Below are 9495 nucleotides of genomic sequence, written 5' to 3'. Positions count from 1 at the left end.
CATGAACATCGCCCAAGACATGTTGAACGACGTCAATGATGATCCTGATCTGCTCAAAAGGGTTATAACTGGTGACGAAACATGGAAAATTGAAAAGACCCATGAAAGGACGAAGATTTGCGACGATTGAGGAGATTAAGGCTGCATCGCTGGAGGAGCTCAAGGCAATACCCAAAAGTGCATTTCAGAAGTGTTTTGACGACTGAAAAAAGCGCTGGCACAAGTGCATTGTATCACAGGGGGATTATTTTGAAGGGGATAACATAATTTTGGATGAATAAATGAATATTTTTTTATAAAAATGAAAAGTCACCTTACTTTTTGATCACACCTCGTATAATTGCTGTATAGTCATGCACTATTTTGCGTTCGACTTTACCATGTATACGTTGGAACCGTTGAGTGAGATAATAAATATATACAGGGTCTAAGCACAAATTATAAAGCGATCGATCGTAACTGTGCGAGTCGTGGAACGAAAGTCGTAGTTGTATTATAGATTATCAAAACTGTAAGACATAAGGTATAATATGTTGTTATGTCCTCGGTTCTTTCGCACATGCTCCCGATAGCTGGCGACCTCTTGTCAGCTGACGCTCTTTGCGCTATCACGCTAGCGGCGCTCGCAACAGTACGTTGGAGTCAAAAAGCCGGAGCACGACCGCCGGAGCACGGTTTTCGGAAAACAGCTTAACGAATCACAAGTACGAGTTACGAAAGATCGTTAGCGAATTACAAGTACGACCGACACGTTATCGAAGTACATTCCGCCGTAATCCGTTGCGTTTATCGATACGTGCTAATAGTCTCGAGTCTCTTCGGAGATGTGCTTGCCGTTCCGTCATTGTGTCAAATCTATCTTTGATTTATAAGTCGCGCAGTGTAAAGTTGTGTTTAAGAATAAAGTCAGTGATCGTTGAATTTAAATAACGTGACTGTTTATTCAAAGCCTTTATCACGCAGTGACATCCTGATCATAGAACCCGCTTACAGACTAACGAACATTGAAATCTAAATCGTAAAATAATATACGAACTAATAGTGAAATAAAATATCACTGTTAATCTTTACATTCAAAAATCCCTTACAGTATTTATATCATCAGTGGGATATCTTACAGTCTTCCTTTTTCAAAGCTGTAGATATCTTACAGTTTTTTTCTCAGAAGTGGGATACAGCTCACGTACCGCTCACAAAAGGGGATTAAGAGATTTAGGGATAACTTACGCGATTCCCATAAACGTGGAGTGGAATTAATTAATTAATCGACGCCTCTCCTGAGGATCGAGAATTGCCACGTTTAAGTTAGCCGTTAGGTGCTACGACCTTTCAGGTCATCTGTGTTGTTGGCACGCGTACTCGTCGTGTTCGCGTCAACCGCGCTTTCGGTCGAGTCATCCGCGTCCGCGACTTCAAAACAATAAAGGAGAACTTCGTGTTTCTTCGAAGAAGAGGATCTGCAGCAAACAAAGAAAATTTGTGAATTACCTGCAAAGATTACTCTGATAATCATGAATAGATCACAATTAGACAAAATGACGATCGAGCAACTTCGAGAAGTAGCTCAGGGGTACAACCTGCCTCTGTGCGAAGATTCCAAAAAGTTGATCGATTCTATCATGACGTACCTGGAACGGAGTTCTCAGGTGACGCCAGGGAACATCACGGGTTCCACGAGTGATGGGACATTACCAGGACCATCATCGGCTAGGCAACAGCCCTCTGGAGCAACTACCGTACAGACCTGGCAAGTCTCTTCGGACGTAGCGTCATTGATTGCTACGGTCGTTAACCCTATGCATCAGGATATTCTGGAAGGCCAGAAACGACAACAGGAGCTTATGTCCAAGATGCTGGAATCGCTCTTGAACCACCATGGCACTCTTGCTAACGAGTCATCGGAAGGGCAACCGATGCAACTTATGCAAGAGGCGGTATCGCCCAATGAACGAGGAATATCCCCGTCCTCTCAACGTACTACATTAGGTACGATTACGTCGGCTCATGCAGTCACGCTATTGGCGACGCAGATCCCCACATTTGGAGGATCGGATTCTGAAAATGTGCAATTATGGGTACAAAGGGTGGAACAAGTAGCCCGAATCCATAATGTACAGTCAGATGTTACCTTGCTAGCCGCATCCAGCAAGTTAACTAAACTGGCAAAGAGATGGTATGACATTGGATCAGGATCCATGCTCGAATCATGGTTAGGCTTCAAGGAAGCGATCTTGAAGAGATTTACTCGCAAAATCCTGTACCATGTAGCCATGCAGAAAATTGAAGTTCGAAAATGGAACAGCTTCAAGGAAACTTTCCTCGAATATGCAATGGACAAATTGACACTGATGCACGATCTCAACCTATCTCCAGATAGTGCTATTCATTTGCTGATCAGTGGAATCAACAGTCGGTCCCTACGAGAGACAGCAGCTGCACTCGACCTGGAATCCGTCGACTCATTCTTAGACTCGATGCATAGAATTACATCGGTCACATTGGAACCGGAAAAGCGGCTCACAACGGATTCAAAGGCCGCAAAGGCAAAAGAGTCCACTTACAGAAGAGGTGGCAAATCAGCTCATCCAGTAACGACATCTCAGAAGGACGAATCGAACACCTGCGGATTCTGCAAGATCCCGGGACACACGTTCGAAAACTGCTTTAAACGACGACGTCAAGAACGGCTTCAGACGATCGCCAAGGCTTCGCCTACGACACCGTCCACCACGTCGCCGACAACCACCGTCTCCGCTGTCGACGCAGTGAGGGATGACCAGACGATAGCACATGTCCAGCCTAAGAGTAAGAATTTATACATTCACGACCTTGCGTTAGAGGTTACGGCCTTAAATAAGGTTAATTGTAAAATGTCTGCGCTGTTAGACACGGGTAGTCCCATATCTTTTGTTAAACCGTCAGTATTTTGTAAAATTTTTACGGACAATTTTGATATGTTAATCCCGCCAAAAGTAGAATATAAAGCAGTAAATAACTTACCGGTGTTAATACACGGGTCGATTGTAACGACAATCACATTGAAACAAATAGATGACGTCGAATTAGATGTTAATCTGCACGTGTTAGCCGAGGATAATCTCGCCACGGATCTTATACTAGGCCGCGATTTCTTAGAAAAACACGGCTTGACAATAATATATCGCCCGATTGGGAAAACAGCTGACGACGCTGTCGCGTCTCCGCGCGCGTTCCCAAAGTCATTACAACAGATTCTCGCCTGTGCCGAGATTAACGACAACTCAAATCGTTATGGCGAAATTATCACTCATTTTAATAAGGAAGTTACAGCTCAGCTGACTAGTTTGTTAATAGAAATCGATAATAAGCGCGTCGATCGAATTGACGACGATTATAAAGTCACGGTTAAATTAAAGGATGCGTCGGTTTTCGCGTACGCTCCGCGACGATTCGCATATCAGGAAAAATTACAGATGCGAGAGATCACTAATGACCTTCTAGCAAGAGGCATTATTAAAAGAAGTAACTCGCCGTATTGTGCGCGCGTTGTACCGGTACGAAAGAAAGACGGCCGTATGCGCCTATGCGTGGATTTACGTCCTCTTAATCAACGCGTTATCAAACAAAAGTATCCATTTCCAGTAATAGAAGACTGTATCGCTCTTCTTGGAAATAAGCGTGTTTTCACCCTTCTCGATTTACGAGATGGTTTTCACCAAATTAAGGTAGATGAGCAAAGCACACAATATTTCTCATTTGCTACGCCTGACGGGCAGTTCGAATATAACCGTCTTCCGTTTGGTTATTGTGAAAGTCCTGCTGAATTTCAAAAGAGGTTGATAAATATTTTTCAACCGCTTATCGAGGACAATAGAGTAATAATATACATAGACGACATAATGATCGCGACCGAGACGGTCGAGGCAAACTTAAATATTTTGAAACATGTTTTGCTCACCTTGAAAGCGTACAGCTTCGAACTCAATCTAGATAAGTGTAAATTTCTTCAGCGTGAAATCGAATATTTAGGATATACGATTTCCCACAATGTAATTACGATTAGTTCACGACACACCGAGGCGATCAAGCAATTTCCGCGCCCACGTAATGTTCTGGAAATCCAGCGATTCTTGGGTCTGGCTAATTATTTTCGTAAATTCATTAGGGACTTTTCTAGTAAAACTAAACCGCTTAGAGAACTAGTACGTAAATCATCTGTTTTTGATTTCTCCGACAATTGTATTAACTCGTTCGAGTCGATTAAAAGAGAGTTAATCTCCTCCCCTGTTTTGGCTTTATATAATCCGAGTGCGGAAACGCAACTGCACACAGATGCCAGTATCAACGGGTTGGGTGGAATTTTACTACAAAAGCAGTCATCCGGAGACTGGAAACCGGTAGCATATTTTAGTCAGCCTACCAACGAGTCGGAAAAACGGTATCACAGTTTCGAACTAGAAATGCTAGCTATAGTGCGCTCTATTGAACGTTTTCACATTTATTTATACGGTCTGAATTTTACAGTAATAACGGACTGTAACGCGTTAGTATACGCAGTAACGAAAGCCAACTTGAACCCACGAATCGCACGTTGGACACTAGCATTACAAAATTACACGTTCGATGTGAAACATCGAGCTGGCGAGCGAATGGCACATGCCGACGCGTTAAGCCGCGCGATACTTTACGTAGACGCCCTTCCCCTCGAACGTGAGCTCGAATTTAGGCAGTTAAAAGATTCGCACTTGCAATCGATTGCCAACGAATTGGAGTTCACCGATAATAAAAGATTTGAATTAATCGATGGCCTGCTCTATCGAAAAGACGCAGACTGCCCTAGATTTGTAATACCAGAGGCGATGATCACAAATATAATACGCGTGTACCATGATGAAATGGCCCACTGCGGCATCGAAAAAACGATCAAGGGTATAGCGAATACCTATTGGTTCCCAGGAATGCGACGAAAGGTTGCCGACCACGTCGACAATTGTCTGACTTGCATAATGTCCAATTTTTCGTCACATTCAAAGGAAGGTGAATTACAAATAGAGCCTATGTCTAAAGAACCATTCACATCTCTGCATATCGATCATTTCGGTCCGCTCCAGCAGACTGACGATGGCTATCGCCACATTTTTATAATAATCGATTCATTCACGAGATTCACGTGGCTTTTCCCCACGAAGACTACTAGTGCTAGAGAGGTGAAACAGAGTTTAAAAATTCTATTTGACATTTTTTGCTCACCGCAGGAAATAATTTTCGATCGCGGAACCGCATTCACATCTTCTGAATTCAAATCATTTGTCGAACGCTATTCCGTTAAGCACCGACTAATTGCAGTGGCGTCTCCATGGGCTAACGGAATGGTGGAGAGAGTGAATCGCTTTGTAAAATCGACACTCAAAAAAATTATAGAGTCAGCTTCAGATTGGAAAAAAACATTGACTAAGGTGCAATATGTCTTGAATAATACTTTTCATTCGAGTATCAAAAACTCGCCTTCTAAAATATTTTTCGGTTATGATCGGCGTAATCACTCCGATAAATCGCTTGTAGATCTCGTGAACGACTTAGCGGATATAGATTTAGATGTACAAAAGCAACGCGACGTCGATAGAAATATCGCAGCCGAAGCGACGCAACAACTACGGGAATATAACAAGCAATATTATGATAAAAGACATATCGTTCCTACTAAATATAACAAAGGTGATTATGTGATGATTCGCAAGTTCCAATCGAAACCAGGAGAAAGTGCTAAACTAAATCCTCCTTATAAAGGACCGTACATGATTGATGATGTACTTAAAAATAATCGTTACGTAGTAACGGATGTGCCGGGATTCAATAGAACTCAACGGCCGTATAAATCAATTCTATCTCCCGATAAAATAAAACCCTGGATTCGACCAATAACTGAATCAGACGCTATCACATAATGAATCATAAATTTAATTATATCTATGTATATGTGGTGAATACTTAAAATAAAAGTTTCACGTTTTGTTCAAGTATACTCTTAGCTTTTAAGTGATTATAAAGTTTAATGTTACATATATGTTCGATAAAATTATTAGATTATAAGAATTTATATTTAGCAATATATTCTTCTAAGATACGGTGTTTTCTCCAAAATTGGTGATAATCGATGATCTTGTAAGACATAAGGTATAATATGTTGTTATGTCCTCGGTCCTTTCGCACATGCTCCCGATAGCTGGCGACCTCTTGTCAGCTGACGCTGTTTGCGCTATCACGCTAGCGGCGCTCGCAACAGTACGTTGGAGTCAAAAAGCCGGAGCACGACCGCCGGAGCACGGTTTTCGGAAAACAGCTTAACGAATCACAAGTACGAGTTACGAAAGATCGTTTAGCGAATTACAAGTACGACCGACACGTTATCGAAGTACATTCCGCCGTAATCCGTTGCGTTTATCGATACGTGCTAATAGTCTCGAGTCTCTTCGGAGATGTGCTTGCCGTTCCGTCATTGTGTCAAATCTATCTTTGATTTATAAGTCGCGCAGTGTAAAGTTGTGTTTAAGAATAAAGTCAGTGATCGTTGAATTTAAATAACGTGACTGTTTATTCAAAGCCTTTATCACGCAGTGACATCCTGATCATAGAACCCGCTTACAGACTAACGAACATTGAAATCTAAATCGTAAAATAATATACGAACTAATAGTGAAATAAAATATCACTGTTAATCTTTACATTCAAAAATCCCTTACAGTATTTATATCATCAGTGGGATATCTTACAGTCTTCCTTTTTCAAAGCTGTAGATATCTTACAAAACATTGTGCGTTAACCTCTATAACTACGCGACTCGCGTTTCACGATTCATATATATAAATTGTTACGATTTATACTTTTGTGCTGCAATGAGGCCCAAACGCTGATCATGATCTATATATCGCCACCATACATCCTTCCGCTTTATTTTTTTATGCATATTGGTAAGTAAACATATTTTTATACATAAAAACATAACCTCATCATCGCTGCAATATATATATATATATATATATATATATAATTATTACTTTTTTATTTGTAAAGACAACGCGCGATTTTCTAATCGTTTCTTAATTCTGAATTAAATTTATTTCCAAAACTTTGCACTTATTAATTTTTCTATGATATCATGGAAGGAATTATAATAATATTTTGCATGTATTAACATTATAAAATATTCTCTCTCTCTCTTTCTCTCTCTCATCATAAATTCTTTATAATATAATACTATGTACTATTATTAAATTTTTCTATTGTTATTGAAATTTGCAATTGAAATCGCAATACTTCTGATATATGTATAGTATACCAAACTTATAATTATTTCTTTATATTTTAGACGAGTTTATTACTGCAAAAACTTAGTTGTTGTCCTGTTGAAAACAAAAGGAACAAATACGCACATACAGATCTATTTCTTTTATCTGTTTTCTAAGAGGAGTCACTGGAATTTCGTTTTTTGACCATTATATTATACATTATAGGAAATAATTCCAATTTTAAATATTATACCATCAGATACAAATTAAAGGTATGTATAATAAAAAATATAGTTTTCTTTTCCAATTTTATATTTATATGATCATTCTAAGTATAAACCTGATTTGGGTTGTGCATGATTACTCGCATTTAATCTATTCTACCGCCACAAATATATAATCAATGTATGTTATATGGAGATGTATACACATATAATTATACAACTGTCAGTTCTCATATTATATATTAGACGTATTAATTTTTGTGTGTATACGTGTGTATACGTATAGTTTTTAAAACTATAATATGAAAAAAATCAATTGTAGGATATCTTCAGCAATATCATTCAAAGAGTTACATCGAACAAATTTTAAATAAAATTTCAGTTGGTTCTGTTTATTTGAAACAAATAATTTTACATGTATTGCTTGAGATCATGATATAAACTCTTTCATCAATTAATCATCAGATATGTTAATAAATATTGATTGAAATCTAATTTTCCGAACATTTCTGAATATAAACTATAATATGTCATTTATAATATTATATATGTATAATTATATATCTATATATAATTTTATATAAGTTATACAAGTTAATAAAATTATTTTATATAAATATTTATATAGAACTTTTATTCTCGAGTTGTATATAAAATCCTAAATTAATATTTCAAGATTTTATTATGAAGCTATATTATGTCATATTTTTCAATAATCTTTTATAGATGCAGCTAAAAAGTGTCCGTTCTTTCGAGGACCCGTTGATAAAAATGAAATAAAAACACACATGCTACAAGTTTTGCGAGCGATTAAACAACGCTACAAGAAAAAATGGGACAAAACAAAAATTCTGGACCCTCTAGATCATCATCAATTGAACGATGAATCTGCATCTGATGCTCCATCATTATCCGACGAGGACAGTAATAGTTCTAAGTACATTACTGATGAAGATTCTGAACAACCCTACTGAAAAAAAATCACTTCACAAAGTTACATAACGATGTAATTAAAACAAGTATATAACTGATTGCTCCAAATCATGGATATGATTTTTAAAATCACGTACTGATATTTATTGTGATATACTAATTGCGTTTTAATTACATTATTTTGTTACATAACTTTGTGACGTAATTTTTTTCAGTAAGGAATCTTTCTTTCTTTAAAATTCTCTATAAAAATTTATAAAAATATATGTTATAAAAATCTTTATAAACACACAGTTATAAAATAGTATAAAAATTATAATTATACCGTTGTGAAAATATAGTTTTAAAGTTATAAAGTTATAAAACAGTTTAAAAATTATAATTATTCTATATAGTTTTATTTAATAAAAAAAATAAAAACATGCATTATACACGTGTGTGTATATTTTATTATAATATTTCAATAAACATATTTAAATAAAAATAAAATGTTCATTCATTCATTCATTTGAGGTTCATATCGCTTGCACGCCTGAGTCGCATTTTACTCTCACGTGTGAGTTCGCATGTGTGCGAGCAATATGCACTCAATTGAGGACACATCTGTCATGCGCATGACACTCACGCGTGCGGATAATCTTGCACGCGTGAATGCACTGTAAGAGCATTGTGCGCGCATTTTGTTATCTGGGTGGTTTAATGATCGAGGTGGAAAAAATAGATTAGCTTTGCAAGTCTCCTGACTTAAACTCCATTGAAAATTTGTGGGGAATTATGGTCAGGGAATGGAGATCCGGACAGCACAGAATTCGAGATGCATTAATCCAGCACGTAAACGATGTATGGAACAGGCTTCGCGACCGACCCGAAATATGCCAGCACCTATCTCAGTCAATGAGGACTAGATTAAAACAGATGATTGACAACAATGGCTACTGGATTAATTAATAATTATTAAATGTGTTATAAAGACGTCATGTGTTATATATATTTATTAACGTTATGTGTTATGTATGTTATAGATATAGACGTTATGTGTTATAGACGTTATGTATTATAAATGTTTATATATA

The 9495-nt window shown here is 37.6% G+C and overlaps 1 long non-coding RNA gene across 1 annotated transcript; it reads left to right on the top strand.

The window, feature by feature from the left end:
- Window positions 1-6317: 6317 nt before the first annotated feature.
- LOC108759562 (uncharacterized) lies at window positions 6318-8521 on the top strand. The gene is made up of 3 exons (XR_001940021.1): window positions 6318-6947; window positions 7346-7537; window positions 8216-8521. It is a non-coding gene; the product is annotated as an uncharacterized LOC108759562 (long non-coding RNA).
- The last annotated feature ends 974 nt before the right edge of the window (window positions 8522-9495 follow it).

The sequence above is a fragment of the Trachymyrmex cornetzi genome, unplaced genomic scaffold (genome assembly GCF_001594075.2).
Source record: "Trachymyrmex cornetzi isolate Tcor2-1 unplaced genomic scaffold, Tcor1.1 scaffold1930, whole genome shotgun sequence".
Taxonomy (NCBI): Eukaryota; Metazoa; Arthropoda; class Insecta; order Hymenoptera; family Formicidae; genus Trachymyrmex; species Trachymyrmex cornetzi.
The sequence above is the reverse complement of the archived record's forward strand: the minus strand, read 5'-3'. Positions and strand labels throughout refer to the sequence as shown.